Below are 14,078 nucleotides of genomic sequence, written 5' to 3'. Positions count from 1 at the left end.
GGCCGAGACCCACGCACAACTGAAGACCCACAGAACAAGGACGCTTTCCGGACCCGCGCGGCAGCTCCGGCCGAGACCCACGCACAACTGAAGACCCACAGAACAAGGTAAGCGGAACTCTCTGAGACCTTGGACTCCAGGCTCGGCGGACCCAGGGACAGAGCTTCTCTGCTTGCTCCCACCACCACAGGTGACAAAGGGATTCTAATTAGGAGCCCCACCCTACCCTGCCCTGTCTGCTTCCATCAACCACCCAGGGATCGAATTGTGCACAGGAGACCCACCCTACCCAGATAAATATCCCACTGGCAGACTTCCACTCTCAACACTACTTCCACTACCCAGCCGTCGCCACACTCCAGGACGCTTTCCGGACCCGCGCGGCAGCTCCGGCCGAGACCCACGCACAACTGAAGACCCACAGAACAAGGACGCTTTCCGGACCCGCGCGGCAGCTCCGGCCGAGACCCACGCACAACTGAAGACCCACAGAACAAGGTAAGCGGAACTCTCTGAGACCTTGGACTCCAGGCTCGGCGGACCCAGGGACAGAGCTTCTCTGCTTGCTCCCACCACCACAGGTGACAAAGGGATTCTAATTAGGAGCCCCACCCTACCCTGCCCTGTCTGCTTCCATCAACCACCCAGGGATCGAATTGTGCACAGGAGACCCACCCTACCCAGATAAATATCCCACTGGCAGACTTCCACTCTCAACACTACTTCCACTACCCAGCCGTCGCCACACTCCAGGACGCTTTCCGGACCCGCGCGGCAGCTCCGGCCGAGACCCACGCACAACTGAAGACCCACAGAACAAGGACGCTTTCCGGACCCGCGCGGCAGCTCCGGCCGAGACCCACGCACAACTGAAGACCCACAGAACAAGGTAAGCGGAACTCTCTGAGACCTTGGACTCCAGGCTCGGCGGACCCAGGGACAGAGCTTCTCTGCTTGCTCCCACCACCACAGGTGACAAAGGGATTCTAATTAGGAGCCCCACCCTACCCTGCCCTGTCTGCTTCCATCAACCACCCAGGGATCGAATTGTGCACAGGAGACCCACCCTACCCAGATAAATATCCCACTGGCAGACTTCCACTCTCAACACTACTTCCACTACCCAGCCGTCGCCACACTCCAGGACGCTTTCCGGACCCGCGCGGCAGCTCCGGCCGAGACCCACGCACAACTGAAGACCCACAGAACAAGGACGCTTTCCGGACCCGCGCGGCAGCTCCGGCCGAGACCCACGCACAACTGAAGACCCACAGAACAAGGTAAGCGGAACTCTCTGAGACCTTGGACTCCAGGCTCGGCGGACCCAGGGACAGAGCTTCTCTGCTTGCTCCCACCACCACAGGTGACAAAGGGATTCTAATTAGGAGCCCCACCCTACCCTGCCCTGTCTGCTTCCATCAACCACCCAGGGATCGAATTGTGCACAGGAGACCCACCCTACCCAGATAAATATCCCACTGGCAGACTTCCACTCTCAACACTACTTCCACTACCCAGCCGTCGCCACACTCCAGGACGCTTTCCGGACCCGCGCGGCAGCTCCGGCCGAGACCCACGCACAACTGAAGACCCACAGAACAAGGACGCTTTCCGGACCCGCGCGGCAGCTCCGGCCGAGACCCACGCACAACTGAAGACCCACAGAACAAGGTAAGCGGAACTCTCTGAGACCTTGGACTCCAGGCTCGGCGGACCCAGGGACAGAGCTTCTCTGCTTGCTCCCACCACCACAGGTGACAAAGGGATTCTAATTAGGAGCCCCACCCTACCCTGCCCTGTCTGCTTCCATCAACCACCCAGGGATCGAATTGTGCACAGGAGACCCACCCTACCCAGATAAATATCCCACTGGCAGACTTCCACTCTCAACACTACTTCCACTACCCAGCCGTCGCCACACTCCAGGACGCTTTCCGGACCCGCGCGGCAGCTCCGGCCGAGACCCACGCACAACTGAAGACCCACAGAACAAGGACGCTTTCCGGACCCGCGCGGCAGCTCCGGCCGAGACCCACGCACAACTGAAGACCCACAGAACAAGGTAAGCGGAACTCTCTGAGACCTTGGACTCCAGGCTCGGCGGACCCAGGGACAGAGCTTCTCTGCTTGCTCCCACCACCACAGGTGACAAAGGGATTCTAATTAGGAGCCCCACCCTACCCTGCCCTGTCTGCTTCCATCAACCACCCAGGGATCGAATTGTGCACAGGAGACCCACCCTACCCAGATAAATATCCCACTGGCAGACTTCCACTCTCAACACTACTTCCACTACCCAGCCGTCGCCACACTCCAGGACGCTTTCCGGACCCGCGCGGCAGCTCCGGCCGAGACCCACGCACAACTGAAGACCCACAGAACAAGGACGCTTTCCGGACCCGCGCGGCAGCTCCGGCCGAGACCCACGCACAACTGAAGACCCACAGAACAAGGTAAGCGGAACTCTCTGAGACCTTGGACTCCAGGCTCGGCGGACCCAGGGACAGAGCTTCTCTGCTTGCTCCCACCACCACAGGTGACAAAGGGATTCTAATTAGGAGCCCCACCCTACCCTGCCCTGTCTGCTTCCATCAACCACCCAGGGATCGAATTGTGCACAGGAGACCCACCCTACCCAGATAAATATCCCACTGGCAGACTTCCACTCTCAACACTACTTCCACTACCCAGCCGTCGCCACACTCCAGGACGCTTTCCGGACCCGCGCGGCCGCAAGCGGCCGCGCGACACATCATAAAACACTAAATACCCGTCTTCTGGAATTGTCGTACCATATTTGATAGGGTTCAAATATGGTAACACCTACAAGGGTGATTAGAGGTCACCCCAAAAGCCTCTATACCTCTCAGAAAGACTGGCAAGCTACCGAGAGTATTCCGCCCGCACGGAAGAGCCTGGCAAGCTATCCGCTGTGTATTCGATATGCCAAAACCAGTAACTACAACTGGTCTCATTCACCTGACCCTGAAGGCTTCACCGACATGGCAGCACTGAGAAGGATGAGAAAGGAGAGGCCGACAAAATCTCAAGGCCGACCTAGACTGCCACAACGAAGGAAGACAAAAATGATCGTCTGTACTTTCAATGCACGTACGCTAGCATCAGATGCATCCATCGAGGACCTGATGGTACAAGCGCGAATGATCAAGTACGACATCATTGGTCTGACCGAGACAAGAAGACACGAATCTCACCATGCCATTTTCGACACTGGAGAAGAATTGTTCCTCGGAACATGCGATAAAAGAGGTGTTGGAGGCGTCGGTGTCCTTGTCAACACAAACTTGGCCAAGAGCATTGATTCATTTGAATGCCTAACAACCCGAATTGGACATTTACATTTGAATAGATGTGGCTCACTGCCTGCAGTTTCTATCTTCGTTGTCTACGCACCAACATCTCATTATGATGAAAGAGAAATCGAGAAGTTCTACATGGAGCTAGAGAAGTTCTATAAAGAAGACCACACCTTCTACAAGATCATTGTGGGTGATTTTAATGCCAAGATAGGACCGAGAAGATCAGCTGAAGAACTTCACATCGGAACCCATGGCCTAGAATGGAACGAACAGGGTGAGAGACTGTCTGAGTTCATCATGTCGACCAAGACCATTCATGGTAACTCACAGTTCCAGAAGGCAGAATCTAAACGATGGACATGGGAGTCTCCCGGTGGACGATTCCACAACAAAATAGACCACATCATATTCAATCGACGGTTTTGCCTGACTGATGTCGCTGTTGTCCCAAAATTTCGAACGGGATCAGACCACCGTCTCCTTCGTGCAAAATTCTACTTCACAGAGCGGGGAGAAAGGGCTGCAAAGTTCAAAAAGAGAACTCCCAGAACGACCACCAACTGGGAACTCTTTGGTACTATTGCGGCAACATGGGAAGATGCCATTGTTGACAACATTGACGAGGAATACGATCGACTGGTTCAGCACCTCCATGAATGTGCGAGGAACGCCAAGAGAGAGATAGCCACAAAAAGTCGCCTATCTTCGAAAACTCTTGAGCTAATTCGCCAGCGTGGTTTGGCGCATGCCTCAGGCAACCGCAAGCTAACGTCCGAACTTGCAAAGCAGTGCAGAGATGCGATCAAGGAAGACCTCAAAGAGACAAGAGCAGAAGTAATGGTAGATGCGGCAGAAGCCGGGAAAAGTATTCGTAACGCCCGCCTGTCCTTCGCCAACTATAAGACCAAGATGACTGCCCTCCGACGTCCTGATGGATCCATCACATCCTCCAGAACGGCAATGGAGAAGATTATCCATGACTTCTACTCAAATCTCTTCGATAGCCATGTCCACTTGCCGACATACCAAATTCCACAGGATGGGTATGTCGTTCCCAACGTTCTCCCTTCCGAAATCCGACACGCCATTTCGTCAGTAAAGAAGCAAACAGCACCCGGCCCAGACAAGGTCAGACCTGAACACCTGAAGAACCTGCCGTCAGTACTCATCAATACACTGGCTCGGCTCTTCACTCGCTACCTGTCTGAATGCAAGGTTCCATCTCAATAGAAAACCAGCAGGACCGTACTACTGTTCAAGAAGGGAGACATCCATGACATTGGCAACTATCGCCCGATCTGCCTATTGTCTGTCATCTACAAGTTGTTCACTCGAGTCATCCTGAATAGGATTGGCAGAACACTAGATGAAGGACAACCATGTGAGCAAGCCGGGTTCCGCAAAGGATTCAGCACCATCGACCATATCCACACGATAACCAAACTCATTGAGGTTTCTCGGGAGTTGAAGATGCCGCTCTGCTTAACGTTCATTGATTTAAAGAAGGCCTTTGATTCTGTTGAGACGGAAGCGGTCATTGAAGCCCTAGCCAATCAGGGCATTCAAGCCCAATATATCAGGATCCTCCGTGAGCTCTATTGTGGATTCACTACCAGGATCTCACCATTCTACAAAGAAGTGATCGTTGATGTCAAGAGAGGGGTGCGGCAGGGTGATACCATTTCACCGAAACTCTTCAGTGCCACCCTCGAGAACATCATGCGATGACTGGAATGGGAAGGAATGGGAGTGAAGATAGATGGTCGGCAACTACACCACCTCCGCTTTGCTGATGACATTGTTTTAATAACACCAAACATCAGCCAAGCGGCACAAATGCTGGCCGACTTTGACCGTGAGTGTGGAAAGGTAGGACTACAGCTGAATCTTACGAAGACAATGTTTATGAGAAACAGCCTTGTTCCTGACGCCCCATTCGCTCTCAATGGAACGACCATCTCCAAATGCAACAGCTATGTGTACCTAGGTCGAGAGGTCAACATGACAAATGACCTGGCACCTGAGGTGTGCAGGAGGAAGAGAGCGGCTTGGAACGCCTTCAAGAACGTCGAAGAAATAGCTAAGAGGACGAAGAACCTCCGGCTCCGGGCACATCTCTTTGATTCCACTGTTCTTCCTGCATTAACATATGCCTCAGAGACCTGGGCCCTACGCAAACAAGATGAGAACGCCATTCAGGTCTCCCAAAGAAGAATAGAAAGAGCTATGCTTGGACTATCACGTTTCACTCAAATGAGAGAACGAATCCGGAGTTCTGACATCCGTCGACGATCAAGGATCAGGGATGCTGTCTCATTTGCCAAGGTGTCGAAAATCAGATGGGCTGGTCACGTAATGAGATTTAAAGACGACCGTTGGACTAGAGCTGTTACTGATTGGATTCCATGGGATGTCAAGAGACCGCGTGGCCGCCCACCTACCAGATGGTCAGACTTCTTTGTCAAGGTCATGAACGATCGGTTTGAGGCCCTCCATGTTCCCGGAGCGAAGAGATGTCATTGGGCTACACTAGCACGCGACAGGGACAAATGGAGACGTTACTGGCACCCGCTCGAGCAAATCGACGACTAACGGGAAGTTAAGTGATTAAGTGATTAATTAATTTTTATCAGTATCAGAATATTTACATAATATTCAATTGGATTATAAACTGTATATTGAACAACTCGTGCAGGCCCAGTAAAGGCCCTCCCGTTGATCATCGATTTGCTCGTGCGGGCCCAGTAACGTCTCCATTGGAGACTTTGTTGTTACTGTGTCTGGCATATCGAATACTCTCGGTAGCTTGCCGGGCTCTCCGAGAGGGGTGGAGGAATTGAATTTGGGTCGGCTATGTTGGCTGCGTGCAAGGCAGATGCCCTACCTGCTGTGCTATTGCTCCAGCAGTGTAGTTGTTCAATATAAAGTTTATAATCCAATTGAATATTATGTAAATATTCTGATACTGATAAAAATTAATTAAAAATTAATTTCATTAATTTCAACCATTGTACTCATATGGGGGCTGGAGCAATAGCACAGCGGTAGGGCATTTGCCTTGCACGCAGCCAACGTGGCCGACCCGAGTTCGATTCCTCTGCCCCTCTCAGAGAGCCCAGCAAGCTACCGAGAGTATCTCGCCCACACGGCAGAGCCTGGCAAGCCACCCGTGATGTATTCGATATGCCAAACACAGTAACAACAAAATCTCCAATGGAGACGTTACTGGGCCCACTCGAGCAAATTGAACAACTACACTACATATATACTATTAAATATAATAGTACATGTATATGTAGTAAAAACAGAAATAGAAAGCAAGTAATTAAATTTTATGATCATCAGAAATGTATAATTACTCCTGTACATAAAATTATTATCATAAAGAAACTTTGGAAGAATTAAAATAGTGTTTGAGGTGAAAAAAGAGAACTTTTACCTTTATGTTGGTTTATAATTGAATCATGACCCAAAATTTGCTATAAAATCTTCCCCAAATTGTATTTAAACTAATGCAATTAATTGCATTAAAATTATTGTTATAGCTTGTATGGTTTGTAAGTGTCACAGTTTGTTTCATGTTGAGATCACACCGGGCTCGGGTCAGGGCTTTCTTCTGCATTCAGAGATCATTGCTGCCCGTGCTCAGGGACCATATCATGAGCTTTGCCTGGGATTGAATTTTGGCTGTCCATGTGCAAAGCAAGTGCCTAACTCACTGAACTATCACTCTAGCCCACAACTTGTATATTTTTTTCTGGGATTTTTTTTTTTGCCATAACAAAAACAAAACAAGGATTGAATATACCCGTAAATAAAATAGGTCAGGCCTTAGAATGCAAAAGATTTTCAAAAAAGCATTCAGGATAGAATAAAATAGCAGGAAAGAATAGAATAGAGAATAAATTTCTGCCAGCATAAAAAATGTGCCAAGCAAGTGTAGAATAAGACTGTTTAGGGTGTTTTAGATGTAGAGACAACAAAAATTGAGTAGGCAATTCTTATGACTTTATATTTTCAGGGTGCCTGCTGGTTGCTATGTAAAATACCTCATCCTCTACTCTTCATGGGCCTATTGAAAGTGGGCATACTTACTAACTATCCTTAATGTCTCTGTCAACAATAGCTCGCATGTCTGAAAGGAGGGTAGGGAGTGGGTGGGGGGGGATGGTGGGGGGAGAGACATTGTATTGAATGAAGGGTCTTCCTGTGAGACCAGTGGTGGCTTCCCAGGTAACCTATAGCTTGGACAGTCCCTATGTGTTTGTCTGCTTCAGACTCTGGGCTGACCCTTGTTGGGGGGGGGGGGGCGGTCTAAAGTGCCAATTCAATTGGCTTTCTACAGTTTTTGAATAGTGATAATATTTTAGTACTTTAGTCTAGATATAAATTGATGTATAAGTCATCAGGAAAAAATATTGTTACATTTCAAGTAATTTTTAATTTTAGTGACTGATATGAGTGCACAAAAATTGTAAATAAAATTTCCGCTATCAATCACTGATTTAAAGAATGTTTTCTGGGACATATTAATAACTAGCTTTCATAGCTACAGAAGAAATATAACTAATTGAGATAAAAGTACTATTTAGCATTAATATAGGCTATATAAGACTATGTATTCTTTTAGTTGGCTATTCCTTTAAACAGACTTGTAGTGTTTTAAGAAAGAACAGTGTGCTTTATTGTTGGTGAGACTCACACCCCCAGTTGTGTTCAGAGCTTATTCATGGCTCTGGGCTCAGGGATCACTCCCGGTGAGGCTTTGAGGAACATAGTGGGTGACAGGGATAAAACCCAGGTTGGCTGTGTGCAAGGTAAGTTCCCTCTCTGCCGTACTCTTGCTCTGCCCCACAACATTGTTTTGTGAAAATCATTTCAAAGGGATAATTCTGACTCACACATGTAGCGCTTGCTCCAAAGGTCAGTCAAAAATTTAAAGCTCATTCAGTTATTCCACAAATTTGATTCATAGGCAGGCAGAAATTTGAAACAAAAATTTGTAGATACACTAGAGAAAGCAGGACAGTCTTGAATCATAAAGGAGTCTCAATCTTAAAAACAGGTATATTTCTTTCAATCAGTAATACTTTTAAGATTTGAGATAGCATTAGTCTTTGATTAGAGAACCCTGTCAGGCAGGTACAGAGGGATTGAGGGGAATAAAGTGAAGGGATGGAAGTTTGTTTTAAGTGGACAATTAGGGAAGTGAACTCCGGGGGTGAAAATTTACTGCCAGCACCAGGTGAAGCTGGGGTAGAGCCATGTCCTGGAACAAACTAAAGGGCTTCTTAGGTTTTCTTGGTCAGGACAAGGGAACCAACACCTGTGGGACAGTGCTCATCCCGTCCCGGCCGCCTGCATGCGAGGAAGCACAGAGTGCAGGGCCAGGTGACCACAGGTGCATGCTGGGGCAGGCTGATCTTTGACTCTGGGTGTGGGTTACCTCCTCATCTGGTTGTCATGTGGGCCCCGTCGCCAGTTGGCAACTGGTTGGAGAAAACCACAGTTAGTTTGCATGACTCCTTGTGCATTAGAAGCTCAAGTTCACATCTCCTCAAAGTATATGCATGCACACTAAAAGCACTACCAAAGTGTCAAAGTTACTCCACCACCTTCACTGAACCTCACCCTTCTCCCTTTAACTCCTTCCTTGCTCTTCTCTGGTACCTGAACTCTGTACTCTGAATTCTCAGGTCACTGTTTATGGTGTCTGCCCCTCTGTGTCACTCCTCAAATTCAATACAGGACTGAATTCATCTGGTGTCTCTTTATCCTTTGGACTTATCTCACTGAAAATGAATTCTTCCATTTCTATCCATATTGTTACAAAGGCCAAGGTTATTTTTTTATCCATTCATGTAACATGGGATGCTTTACTGTTTACAGATTTGGTTAAATAGTGCCTCAATTAGCATATTTGTGCACATATATTTTTTTTTGTAGGAGTACTGCTATTTATTCAGCCACTGATTAGCTGATTGAATTGTGCATGAACTCCACCTTACTTTTTTTTTCTTTTTCCAATTTTTATAATTTTATTTATTGAGTCACCGTGAGAGCAGTTACAAAGCTTTTGGGTCTAAGTCTCAGTCATACAATGAAACACCTGTACCTTCACCAGTGCCCATTCTCCACCACCAAAAATCCCAGTATACCCCCATCCCACACCCTCCCCCTGCCTGTGGGGCAGATGATTTCTACATTACTATCTCTCTACTTTGATCACATTCACTATTATGACACCAGACCCACCATTATTTAAGATTTTACCCCAACACTCAGATCTGCTGAAAAGGCAACAATACACAATTTGTGTTCTATTGCTGGTTATGAATAACATATGATGTCGTGTGTCTGCAGTAGGGCCATGTGGTTTTGAAATTCTGAAATTTTAACACTTAAATCTGGAGGGATTTCTGCCAAAAGCCACTGGGTTTAGAAATCTGCTCCTGAGTCTCTGGGATCATGGCCATTGAGCAGCTTGATGAGGAGCCAAAGAGGCCGTTCGTGGGCGATGACTTGGGGTCTCATTGGGGTGGGGAAGACAGACCCGGCTCCACCTCCCCCCCATCCCGTGAGACCCAACAAGTTTCGTCACTGCGGGCCCAAGCCTGACTGTCCAATGGCCTCTGGAGGATGACAGCCACCAAGTTGCCAAGAGGGAGCAGGCGGAGGGACAGCACCCATTCCCCCCTGGGGTGGCCCGCTGACAGTAACCTACTGCGGGGTCCGGACACATTTCTGCCAAAAGCCGTTGGGTTTCGAGATTTGTTTCTGAGTCTCTGGGATCAAGGCCATTGAGCAGCTTGATGAGGAGCCAGAGAGGCCGTTTGTGGGCGATGACTTGGGGTCTCGTTAGGGTGGGGAGGACAGGCCCGGCTCCACCTCCACCCCCATCCCATGAGACCCAACAAGTTTCGTCACTGCAGGCCTAAGCCTGACTGTCCAATGGCCTCTGGAAGATGACAGCCACCAAGTCGCCAAGAGGGAGCAGGCGGAGGGACAACACCCTTTCCTCCCTGGGGTGGCCTGGCGACAGTAACGTACTGTGGAGTCCGGATGCATTTCTGCCAAATGCCACTGGGTTTTGAGATTTGTTTCTGAGTCTCTGGGATCATGGCTGTTAAGCAGCTTGATCAGGAGCCAGAGAGGCCATTCGTGGGCAATGACTTGGGATCTCATTGGGGTGGGGAGGACAAGCCCGGCTCCACCCTCATCCCGTGAGGCCCTGTGTGTCTCGTCACTGGGGGCCCAAATGTGACTATCCAGTGACCTCAGATGGATGGCAGCCACTGGGCCGCCAGGGGGAATAGGCCAAGGCACGAAACCTATTCCCACCTGGGTTGGCCCAGCACCGGTAGCCTACTGCAGAGACCAGATGCATTTCTACCTAAAGCCACTGGGTTCTGAGATTCGTTTCTGAGTCTCTGGGATCATGTCCATTAAGCAGTTCAATCAGGAACCAAAGAGGCCTTGCCTCCAATTATAAAGCTGAGCTGGAGGTGTTTTGTGGGTGTGTTTCCCACATATCTAACTTTTGGCCGTTTACTTTCTTGGTAAACTTTGCCCCAAGTTTTTGGGGTCTGGCTAAAGGCACAGCAGCAATTTTGGGGTATCTGGAAGTCTGAAGGCGCCATGAGGCTGCTGATGCACTCGCCTCACAGGTACAGATTGACCTGCTGGCGGCACCATACCCCCCCCACATATATATTTTTAAACTGTTTTGTGTGCTTTGGGTAAAATGGTATAGAATTCCTGGATCATTTAGTAGAAATATTTTTAACATTCTCAGTGTTTTTAATATTTCAGTGTTTGCATAGTCATGAGATCAATTTATATCCAACAATGTATAAAGGTTCTTACTTGTTGTCTCTGCCAACATCTGTTGTTTTGGGCCTTTTTGTAGTAGTACATTCTCATAAATATGAATTGAGTTCTTATTTGTCATTTTGATTTCCTTCTCCAGAATAAGTGAAAATGAGTGTGTTTCAATATGCATATTGAAACTAGAAACCTTTTCTGTGGAAGTGTTTATTAGCTCCAACAAAACCAATTTTTAGGGAGTTGCTTAAAAATTAAGTGTTATTACTCTGTTTTCAATTCCAATAATCTCTTCCCTACTACCTTTCATCATGAAAATAATCTTTCTAGTCTGCATCCCTTTGCAATGTATTGTTTATTTTTTTTAGCCCAAAAGTAACAGAGAAAGTGAGATAATCTTATTGATGTTGCACTCTCATGTGTACTGAGCATGAAAAAATATCTTATATATTTATTACCAAAATGGTTTCTCTAACACAATGGGTTGTTGTGCTTATTCTCTTATATTCTGGTAGAAGCCAATGAATATGTCTTAAGTATTATCTTGGCAGGTGAAACTGTACAGAAGATAATTTGTTTAGCATGCAGCTGACCTTGATTCAATCCTTAGCACTACATATGGTCTCCTGAGCACCACAAGGAGGGGCCCTTGAGCATACAGGCAGGAGTGGCAGATGTGGTCCTAAAAAGTTATCTTAGAAAATGAACTATATATATCCTTGATATCAACCCCTTGTCAGATGTGTATTCGGCAAATATCCTTTCCCATTCTGTAGACTGTCATTGTATTTTGGTCACTGTTTCTTTGGAGGTGCAGAAGCTTCTTATTTTAAGATAGTCCCATTCATCTATCTCTGTTTTCACTTGCTTGGCCAGTGGTGTGACATCTTTGAAGATACGATTAGCTTCAATGTCATGGAGGGTTTTGCCAACTTTGTCTTCAATTTACCTTATGGATTCCAGTCTGATGCTGAGGTCTATAATCCATTTTGATCTTACTTTTTTACATGGTGTTAGGCAGAGTTCTGAGCCCATTTTTTTTGCATGTAGCCATCCAGTTTTGCCAGTTCAATTTGTTAAAGAGGTTTTCCTTGTTCCACTTCACATTTCTTGCTCCTTTATCAAATATTAGATGATCATATGATTGAGGGGAGACAAGAAGAAAACATCCAACCCCATAAAAAAATGGGGCAATGAAATTAACAGAAACTCTCAAAGAAGAAATCCGAATAGCAAAAAGGCACATGAGAAAATGCTCTACATCATTAATCATCAGAGAGATTCAGATCAAAACCACAATGAGATACCATCTCACACCTCAGAGACTGGCCCACATCCAAAAGAACAAAAGCAACTGATGCTGGTGAGGATGTGGCGAGAAAGGGACACTCCTTCACTGCTGGTGGGAATGCTGACTGGTTCAGCCCTTTTGGAAAACAGTATGGACGATTCTCAAAAAATTAGAAATTGAGCTCCCATTTGACCCAGCAATACCACTCCTGGGAATATATCCCAGAGAGGCAAAACTCTGTACTCAAAGTGACATCTGCACTTGTTTGTTCATTGCAGCACTGTTTACAATAGCCAGAATCTGGAAAGAACCTGAGTGCCCAAGAACAGATGACTGGTTAAAGAAACTTTGGTACATCTACACAATGAAATACTATGCAGCTGTTAGAAAAGATGAAGTCCTGAAATTTACATACAAGTGGTTCTACATGGAAAGTATCATGCTAAGTGAAATGAGTCAGAAACAGAGGGACAGATATAGAAAGACTGCACTCATCTGAGGAATATAAAGTAACAGAATGGGAGTCGAACACCCAAGAGTAATTAAGATAAGTACTAGGAGGTCTGCTCCAGGTCTTGGAAGATGGCAGCACATGCTGGGGAAAGGCAGCTCAGATAGCGAAGGGAACACCAAGTAAAGGATGTTTGGAGGACTCGCTCGGGATGCGAGATACATGCTGAAAGTAGACTATAGACCAAACATGATTGTCACTCAATGCCTCCTTTGCAGACCACAACACCCAAAAGGAGAGAACAAAAGGGAATGCCCAGCCAGAGGCAGGGTGGGATGAGGGGGGATGGGTGTGGGAGGAATACTGAGATCCATGGTGGTGGAAAATGGGCACTGGTGGAGGGATGGATATTTGATCATTGTATAATCGAAATCCAAGTACAAAAATTTGTAAGTCTACAACTGTACCTCATGGTGTTTCACTAATAAAAATTAAAAAAAAGAAAATGAACCATAACATAAAGCAAATGGTTTTATTGCTTCACAAATTTCAATTATATAATGAAAAACACCCATCATTTTCTGAACTCATATCAAGAGACTTAGGTTATTTCTTTATTCCAAAATTATGTAACTTTTACATTCAAAAGTGACAAATATTGTATGGCTGGAGCCCAAGCACAAAGATATGTAAGTCTATAACTGTACCTCATGGTGTTTCACTAATAAAAATATATAAAATATTTTATATAATAAAATAATATTTATATATAAAATAAAATATATTAAAAATAAAAGTGAGAAATATTATTTTTATTTATGAATATTCCTATCACCTCTTTAAAGCTGATTTTTAACAAATTGTCACAATATCTTGCTTCTCCAGATGAGTAGTCTAAAGATGAAAACTGGCTCATTTTTCCAGAATAGATTTATTTAAAATTTAGCCTAAAATTTTAAATTTACATTACAATCAAATGCATTAATTCCAATTTCTATAATATATGTGGAAGTTTGAAGAAATATAATTAATTAAAATAAGTAGCATTTGAGGGGTTTCTGTCTTCACCAAGTAAAAGTAAAGTAAAGTAAAGGCCCTCCCGTTGATTGTCGATTTGCTCGAGTGGGCCCAGTACCGTCTCCATTGGAGACTTTGTTGTTAATGTGTCTGGCATATCGAATACTCTCGGTAG

The sequence above is a fragment of the Sorex fumeus genome, unplaced genomic scaffold (assembly GCF_029834395.1).
Source record: "Sorex fumeus unplaced genomic scaffold, SorFum_2.1 ptg000136l, whole genome shotgun sequence".
NCBI classification, from domain to species: Eukaryota; Metazoa; Chordata; class Mammalia; order Eulipotyphla; family Soricidae; genus Sorex; species Sorex fumeus.
This window is presented reverse-complemented; position numbering follows the sequence as displayed.